General features: G+C 33.1%; 1 pseudogene; it reads left to right on the top strand.

Moving 5' to 3' along the window:
- The first annotated feature begins 290 nt into the window (after positions 1-290).
- Positions 291-1304, top strand: LOC107869065 (annotated as a pseudogene).
- The last annotated feature ends 8214 nt before the right edge of the window (positions 1305-9518 follow it).

Raw genomic sequence — 9518 nt, 5'->3', positions numbered from 1 at the left:
TTTTCAGAAAAGTCTCATCCACTTTGGACTCCCTCTCTGATTACTGATAAGTATAGTACTCCTATTTCTTTTATTTTTTGGTGAAAGCAGCAGAAGTGATGGATGGTTGTGGAAAGGATATTGAAGGACTATCCTAGTACATTCCATAAAAGAGAAGTGTAGGACTATGAATGAAATTTTAATGGGAAAAATGGAGCCTTGTGCTGATTAACTCCTTATTTATTGACAAAAGTAAAATTGCTTTTAAATTAATTTTATTTGTATGTACATTGGGGGTTGAGCACATATCAATGACATTTGTAAGTTATGTCCAATCTCTCTTATGCATTCCTAAATCTCTCTTATTTCCAATCACAACTTCCATTATCGGTATGATTTCTTATTTCTCTGCAAAGACAAAAGTAAAGCTTTTTGTTCACCATCAAGGAAAAAATGGAAATTTCAGTCAATAGTTATCACCATCAAGGAGTCAAAAAGTTGTCTTAGAGGTTTGTGCCTATGGCATTTGCCCCTGATAGTTTAGTTGAAGACTTTTATGACCCGGACACTTATAATCCTGCTGAGGGTAAGTTTATTATAGGACTTCAGCTTCACCACGAGCGAATGAAGAAATAGGATAGTGATGAATTTGATTATCCTAGATGTACAATTGCTTATCACGTAAAAAATTAGATGTCAACATCATTATTAAAAGAAACTGATATATATCAAACTATTAGTATTATATATCTTAATCTTACACTATGTTGAATGTGATTTTGAGAAAAGTTTGTGAAGGCAGTAGTTGTTTATCAGAAGTAAAAAAATAGCTCAACAACAGTTCAAAAGCCTTTGAAGCTTAATCAAGAAATGGAGAAGAAGAGGAAAATTATAGTTAGAAGTTTTTCCTTGCTAGAGATTTATACGAGAAAGGTCGTCTAATTCAGCCATCTAAAAATTTAGACTTAGATGTAGGAGCAGAATTTCTAGAGGTACATGACTAATTTTGAACCTACTGACTCCATCCATCGTATTCACCTTAACTAACAACTATTATGTTGTTTTTCCAGTGTAATAGAACATTGAGTTTGAAACAAGAGACAAGGTTAATGCAAATGGGAGAAATAGTAAGGAATGCATCATTCTATTTGCAAAAATTGAAAATAAATGAGGAGAAAGAGGGTTTGGCTAGGAAAGTAATGGAGAAAATGACAATGGAACAACTATCTGATCTAATGTCATTTTACAATATGATGGGACAGATATGTTCAAAAATCTTGGAGAGAAAATTACAGGACCTTATGAACCTTGATGAGGAGTTTTGATCTTTCTGCATAAGGTTTTTACTTTAAATTAATTTTTATTTGTTATCAAGCTCTGTAGTATTTTGTCTTCTTTGTAAAGTCAAGTGAATGAAGAGGTTTTTTCTTCTTTTTTTTGGATCAAATCATGTGAATGGGTATAGTCTTTTTTTATTACCAGAATTGAAAGTAGGGTTGTTTGCAAGGTGGTTGAGTTTTTTTTGTTGTTGTTGTTGTTGTACACTTTTTAGAAACTAACTTTGAGTGGAACTTCATTCTTCTCTTTAATGATATCTCTTGCTTGCTACTTCCTATTTGTTAGAAAGTATAGCCAACTCTTGCAAATGAATAAGTGTGATAAGTGCATGATATATTGATGGATCAAATTGGAGGAACTACCTACACCAACTATATTCATTTGAGAGGTGACTGGTATATGTATAATTAGTGATTTTTGGTCCTTAAGGGTGATTATTTAGCAGTAAAATGAAAATGGCATGTATTGTGTTGAATGGTAGGGCGGATTCATGTAACATAGGTTTGTAATTGAGGCATGGTTGGTTGATGTATGAATGGATAGAAATACAATTAACATGATGAACTTCTCGACTGCTTTTTTGAAGAACATAGAAAATAAGGCAACTTGAGCTACCAGATAAAAGGAATTTGAAATTTTGTCATGGTAATATTCATTATGCAAAATTATGTGATCTTATCTATTTTATTTCCCTCCCTCGACATATATTATATATTTTTTGAGTACATAAATTAGTGGATTTACTTAGAACTATTTGTGAAAAAAGCAACCTTTAGCTTCCATTTTATAGTATTAAGAGACTCAAAAGAGATAAAATCCTCTATTCTTGTTTTCCCTTAATAAACTCCTAAATTGAGTGGAGCACAATCACAAATGGCAAGTACTTTTGGTAAAAGCTTACGAGCTGCATATTGTTATAATATATTGTTTTAGCTATAATTGTGTAAGATGTTTTGTTGTTCCAGTGTCTTGCATGGATTTGGCATAAATACAGCCTATACGGCTATGCCATCAGGGATTCGGGTCTTCCCAGGTCAATGTACTTCAAAATCCATCAATTTTCTTACCTGTAATTTTAGATTTGGTTTTGACGAATTGAGAAAACTTGTTGTTTCTATGGTTGCTTGCAGGTTGTACTAGATTCCACTAGTATTTCGGTATAGAAGATGGTTGTGGAACCATGCAATATGTCATAGCTTCATCAAAATCTTCCAAAAAAGTCTGAGAATGTCCATGTTAATCTTACAAATAGTGCTAGTAATGATAGTGAGATCAGTGATGGTGAAGAGAATGATGACTCAATTGTTATTCATATGGATAATTGTAGTGAAACTGGTCGAATTATATTTTCTTGTGATGATGGCTGTGTTTAAATCTTCACCATTTCAGATGAGAAGAATTTTTCTTATAAAAGATCGTTGCCTAGGGTCAGTAGTGAGTCAACTGCCTCTAAAATTTATAGCACAATATCTGATTGTTGCTTTGGGAATTTTGTAGTTACTATTTTGATGATTGAAGGGCGTACGTTGAGTGTCACTTGGAGTTCTGATGCAAAGAGAGATATTTTCTGGTAGTAGTGACAGGTATGTCTATTTTTTACTTAACTATTCTGCCTTCCGATCTCACCAATTTCTCAACCCATATGTGTGTTGTGTGTTATATTGTTGTCTACTCCATTCCAGTGTGTGTGAGAGAGTGGAATTGAAGTGATGAATCAAAAAATCCCCCTCCCCTATATTCCTCTATGTGTGTAGTGTATAAGGGTGTATTGTTTTGAAGGAAAATCTGTGGAGTATATGTGTTTTTGCTGCGTGTATTGTGCGTGTGAATATCTTGATATAGGGGAGTATGTGTGCAAATCAGTGAGGGTGGTCTGTGTATTGTGTGAGAGTGTGTTGTGTTTATATAAATTGTGAGAGAGGACTCTGGTGACCAGACTTTTAGTTCACCTTTACTTTTAAACTGAAAGTGTTTTGAACTCTTTTATGCCAAGTTCTATCCAGTACCTTTATTTGAAAAAATTGTGTTGCTTGTATCATCAGGAACTGGTACCTTTATATGGACTACTTGTACCTATACATCTTTTTCACCACCAGCAACCATATCATTAGGAACATAATGTTTGACCCTATTTTTCCTACTTATATGGTCAGTAGATGCACTGACCACATCAGTAGATGGACCTGCAATATTGTATACCCCAACTTTCACCTCTTTTCCTTCTCCCAAATCCTGTACTTCGGATGCATTTATCAAACCACACACTATATGATTTGGATTGATAAAATTGGGGTTAATACCCTTCTCAACACCACCAGATTCTCGTACAAAACCAGCCACACCATTATCATATTCATGCACAAATCCAGTGACACAACCATCAGGATCACAGGGTTGGGGAGAAAGAATAACCATGGTTCTCAAATCCATCTTGTTATGTTCAACTTCATTTGAATTCAAATTTACCACTTTTCTAGCTTCTTCCTATTGTTTCTGAGCACACACATCTGTATTTCAAGAAGCTTGTGGAACTTTGGATTTATATGTTTTTTGTTGGTATTGCTGTTGTTATTTTTGTTGTTGCTGGTGGCTTTTGCTTTTTCTTCTCGATCATTTGAGTCTGCCACTGATTATTTACCTTTTCTTGCCCATTTTCTTTCTCTGACTGTAGTTTCTTTCTTATTAAAGTAGAATAGATGCAGCCTTAAGAGAACTCTGTTTATCTGCAAGTTGTGACAATGAAGTGCTACTAAGGTTTGTGTATAATCTTGAACTCGCTCACTTATTTACTGATGACGTATTTGATTATGCTTAGTGTGAAGATATGATGGGAGATACTTGTTACATGCTATGTGGGGTGAGCTGTCTTCTAAACCATAAGCTAAGTTTTAAGAAAGGATTAAATTTTATTTGGTATATGAAGTTGGTGTGCAGAAATATTGTTTAGAGAACTTGTTCTAAGATAAAACTGATATAAGGAAAAACTTTCAAGAATATTGCTTTAGTAAATCTCTGTTGGTTGTAGAGTGTTCTCTTAGTTCTTTTTCACTCCCCTGGTGTATAAATACTGATATTGGGGCATCTCTCTTTATATTTAGAGCTGATAACAAAACTCGGATAGCAAAATCATCTGTACACAATGAGAAATATAGGTTGCACTTGTTAGGGAAGCTAGTCCTTTCAAGAACCATATCTTAGCTTTTTAAACAGGAAGAAAGAGCTTTACCTTCGCAGAGGCGTTTAAGCAGCCAGATTACTTTTATTTTTTGTGCATTAAAATGTTTCTTAAGTGACCTCTACCCTTGCATAGACTATTTATACTACCATTTAAGTGCATCATTTGTCATGGTGACTTTTTTAGTTCTCCTTTCTGACCTCAAAAAATAAATTATGTCTACCTTGTCTTGGTGCCACTTTGATCACCTGAGTCACCCTAAGCAGGGGTCCAAGTAATTGCTCTTATTTCTTTTTTTCCTATAAAAATTACTAGCTTTGAATTTGGAATATTGATATTTGGCATATTCTAACATGTGATAATCATTTGGTTAGTTAAGACACATTTCACAAATGATGTTGTCATCTGAAGATCAGCGAGAACAAATGTTGCATCCTGAATTTGGTGTTCGTGTCTTTCATTCCATGTCTAATAACCTTTGATTTCAATTACAATACTTAAATCAGTTAGATGCATAACTCGTATGTTTTCATATGAACGTGGTCATGAAGGGAGAATGATTTGTTATGACACCAAATGAGAGCTTCCTTGAAACTACAAAATTATTTGTTTCATTATTTTGGGATGATATCATTATATTAGGTGTAATATCAAGATCATCCCAATTAATGGCAGATTTACTATGCAGGTATTAAATTATTTTTTTTCCGTGTGGCACATTTTTTATAGTTTCCAGTGTTGCTACGGACAGGGATATATGTAAGTGGATTTATATTCCATTTAAAACTTTCTTGTCTATTATTCCTCTAGTTGTGAGTAATTTGGAATAAAAACTGATCCATTATTTCTGTAATTTCATTTTTCTTTTTTCTTTCTTAAGAAATGGTGGAACTGGTACTATTAGTAGCTCTTGTTAATTTTTTCTTTTCCTAAAAGTTTGTGGTTTACCATTACACCTTACTGTACAGACAGATATTATCAAACTTATTTTCCTTGATTAGCTTTTTTCTGATCTTTGGTAATCAAATAGAACTAGGTATAAGAAGCCTTGGCAACTAATTTTAACTTTAGGAACTAGATGAACTAGCTCTTTAAGGTTTTATTTTAAAGTCATAGGACCATCAAAGGTTGGTCAATAGCTCCTTCTAAACTAGCATCACATTGATCCTGCAAGAAAAAGAATTACAAGACCATCTTTATGTCTTTTAAGTTGAATCACCATAAAATCTTGAACTTTAAATTGAATTCTCGGCGTTATAATTCAACACCACCAAATTTTTGCACAAAAACAGTCACACCATAATTAGATTCATGCACAAAATCAGTCACGCAACTATCGGGATCACAGGGTTGGAGAGAAAGAATACCCATGGTTTTCAAATCCAGCTTCTTCTTGTCTGTATTCCGAGAAGCTTGTGGACCTTTGAATTTATATATTTTTTGCTGGTATTGCAGTTGTTGTTTTTTGTTGCTGGTGGTTTTTGCTTTTCTTTCTCCTTTGAGTCTGCACTGGTCATTTACCTTTCGTTGCCCATTTTCTTTCTCTGACTGCAGTTTTTTTTTCTTATTAAAGTCTAATAGATGCAACCCATTAAAGTGTATACTCTTGAACTCGTTCTCTTGTTAACTGCTGAAGTATTTGATTATTCTTAGTGTGAAGATATGATGTACATATTCAGCGATACTTGTTACTTCATCTCTACACTTAAGTGTTTAAAAATTAAATTTGATACTTTGATATATTCACTTACTTTATTTATGTAGAGCATATGAGGTGAAGTGATGTACTAAATTTTTGCTTTACTGTTGCAGGAGTTACTTGATTTAGGTGAAACAGTAGGAACTGAAAGTCGAGAACTTGATTTTTTTTGGCCCTATGATTGAAACTGGCAATTTGAACTGAAAGTTGATGACTTAAACTGTAGAAACAAGATTTACTTGATTTTTTTTGTTGTGTATTCAAATGTTATGGAAAATTTGATATCATACTCTAACTCAATCAGGATGGTAACTATGTTTTTTGTGAAATAACTATTGAAACTAATATCATGGAATGTTAACTAAGTTTTCTGGTCTCTAATTATATATATCATATTTTTGTATCGAGATTCTCGATAGCAATTCGATATTTATTTGATAAAAGTAAATATTTTGTGATATTAGGCCATTTATGGTAATTAGAGACTAGAAATATTGCTCGTCTTTAAATATTTATATAGGATGAGATGTTGCTCATCTTTAATGGTTGATCTACGACTAGAATGTGGCTCGTTTTTAAATATTGATCTAGGACCAAGATATTGCTCGTCCTTAAATGTTGATCTAGAAAAAGAATTTTGCTCGTCGCTAAAGGATAAATATGACCACTTAGTTAGTCTATTTGGGACGAAAAATATTATCGTGAAAATATTATTACGATGAGGTAGTTAATCTATTTGAGACAAGATATACCGTTGCTAAAAGATAATTATGACCATTTAGTTAGTCTATTCGGGACAAGAAATACCATCGCGAAAAGATAATTATGATGAGGTAGTTAGTCTATCTGGGACAAGATTGCTCATCGCAAAAGAATAATTAAGACCAGGTAGTTAGTCGATTGGGACAAGACATACCATCACTAAAAGGCAATTACGATTAGTTTTTTTTCCATCGCAAAAGGGTTTTAAGGACCAGTTTATTGGACTCGTTGCTAATGACCTTTAGCGGTGGAGCCTGTTAGCACGGGATGCGACCGGATTTTTCTGGTCCAAAAAAAATAATTGGGATAAGATTTGGACTTTCTGCGATCATATTTTCCTTCCTTATAGGCTATTTTTCATGTAGTGGCGGTTAGACATCTTTTTGTCTCTCTCACACAGTTTTCTTTCTCTATTGGTTCGGCCACCATTGGAGAGCCAACCGCCAGTGAAACAACCACTGCTTCGGCCGGCGAGCCCCACTAAAACAACCGCTAGTGGATTGGATTGGAAATGTCAAGGGTTTCTCAACATTGATTTTAAAATATTGAGACGGTAAAGGGATTATCTATCGGAGTGTGAAAATTAGCAGTTGGAAAAATAAAGGTTTCACTCCCGTGGGTTGAATTGTTTTTGATGATTCGCGATCCTACCGTTAGCTAGGAAGGCATCAAAGGTATGTAAAGGTAAAATCTCCTTCATTGTTAAGACACAATTTATTGTCACTTATTTCTCCTAAACGAGTCAATATAGCCTACTTGAATAGGTGAATAGAGCCTTCACTTCCTATATGTTTAACACACAACTACATGCCTAATATGCCCTCAATATCTATACGTTCATTCCATTTGAAATTTCTCACCTTCACAGTTTCTACATTTATTTGTTGAAGTCACAATATTCATGTTTCTCTTGTCAAGCCAAGTATCAATAGTGTTACGCCTGATAATGCTCGTATTCATTAGAAATTCTTAGAAGTCCCATGGTATATAGGTGTCGCATGGAGGATATTTTAGTTTATTTTGTTTTTTCTTCTTTTTTCCTATTGTTTTTCCTTTTTTTCCTTTTCAAAGACAAGAAAAATAAAATGCAAAAATAAAATATAATAGTAATTTCATTTTGTCTAATTATAATTCTTAATTTCTAGATTATACTGTAAATGTTAGAGTTATGAAAATTTTATGGGAAGAAAGTGAAAAGAAGAAGAAAAATGAGAAAGATGAGGGAGAAATATTAATTGAGAGGAATAAGAATAAAACGGTCATTAAAGGAATACTTTTTATTTTTTAGAATTTTGTTTTTAAATAGAAATTCCACATAAGCAAATTCTATTTTAAAAAAATAATTAACTAGATTGAGTGACTTTTTGAGTAAAAATATGATAGTTAAGTGACTTTCTGAGATAAAAATTCATAGTTAAGTGACTTTTGTGGTAAAGATCAAAGTTAAGTAATTTTTTGATATAAAATTTCGTAGTTGACTGACCATACGAGTTATTAACTCTAATTATGGAATACCTTCAAATTTTATTTAGACTTGCATAAATAGTTTCTTTACCTAGGCAGCTAGGCTGTTTATTTTACGATTAAGTCATAAAATCCCTTTTTATATTTTAGTGAGAATTGAACAATCCACTTAGCCATAGGCGAATGTGCAGAACAAACAAATTTTGTTGATTTTGCTGCTCGATTATGGACATTAGCCGCGTGCTATTCTTCAAATATGCATATGGTAAACCCCCGCATGTGCAATAGCTCTCAATAACAACAACACCTTGAGCAATCTTTAGTTCAACGATAGTCTTACTGATACTTTTTCGTACACGAGAACCGTTCTATCCTTACCAAAAAAATTGAACAAAGTTGCATTAAGGGTGTGGCTTAGTGACCAATGACGTGAGTTAAGCACCATGAAGTCTCACGTTTAATTCCTAACAGAAATAAAACAATAAGTAATTTCTTACTAGTTAACAAAGAAAAAAATTGACCGAAGTTAACAATAGCACAAGGGCAAATTTGAGTAGGATAAACTTGAAATATAAGAAAAGAATCACCAGGATCTTTTTCTCTCAAGTCTCACAATACCAAAATTTGCAATCAAGCCCTTTGAAGATAAAATAATCAAAACTCTTTTCACACAAAGCCAGATAATACACTAATGCGCCAAAATAATCAAATACATTAAATCTATATCTATAATCTATAATATATTTAAAGTATATAGGCCTTGAGAGTATTGTTTAATTAAAACTGTGAACAGAAAATATTGTTTGAACTTTTTATCTTCACTAAAAGTCTTTTTTTTTTTTTGATAAACAAATTTTCATTTCACCAAAATGATCATTACAAAGCTAGGTAATTGCTGACCGATCACCTCTCACTTCCTATTGTTATTCTCTTACATACATTATACTAGCTATCTACAAGTACATCAAGGATATGAATTAAGATTCTGTAAGTACTTGTGCCACTTAATTAAATGTATACGTAATGCTATGTCTCTACAGATGTGATCACTTGAATACAGTTTCTTATGGAATTTGAGATTATTCCTGGCAGTCCATACGG

The sequence above is a fragment of the Capsicum annuum genome, chromosome 4 (assembly GCF_002878395.1).
Source record: "Capsicum annuum cultivar UCD-10X-F1 chromosome 4, UCD10Xv1.1, whole genome shotgun sequence".
Classification (NCBI taxonomy): domain Eukaryota; kingdom Viridiplantae; phylum Streptophyta; class Magnoliopsida; order Solanales; family Solanaceae; genus Capsicum; species Capsicum annuum.
The sequence above is the reverse complement of the archived record's forward strand: the minus strand, read 5'-3'. Positions and strand labels throughout refer to the sequence as shown.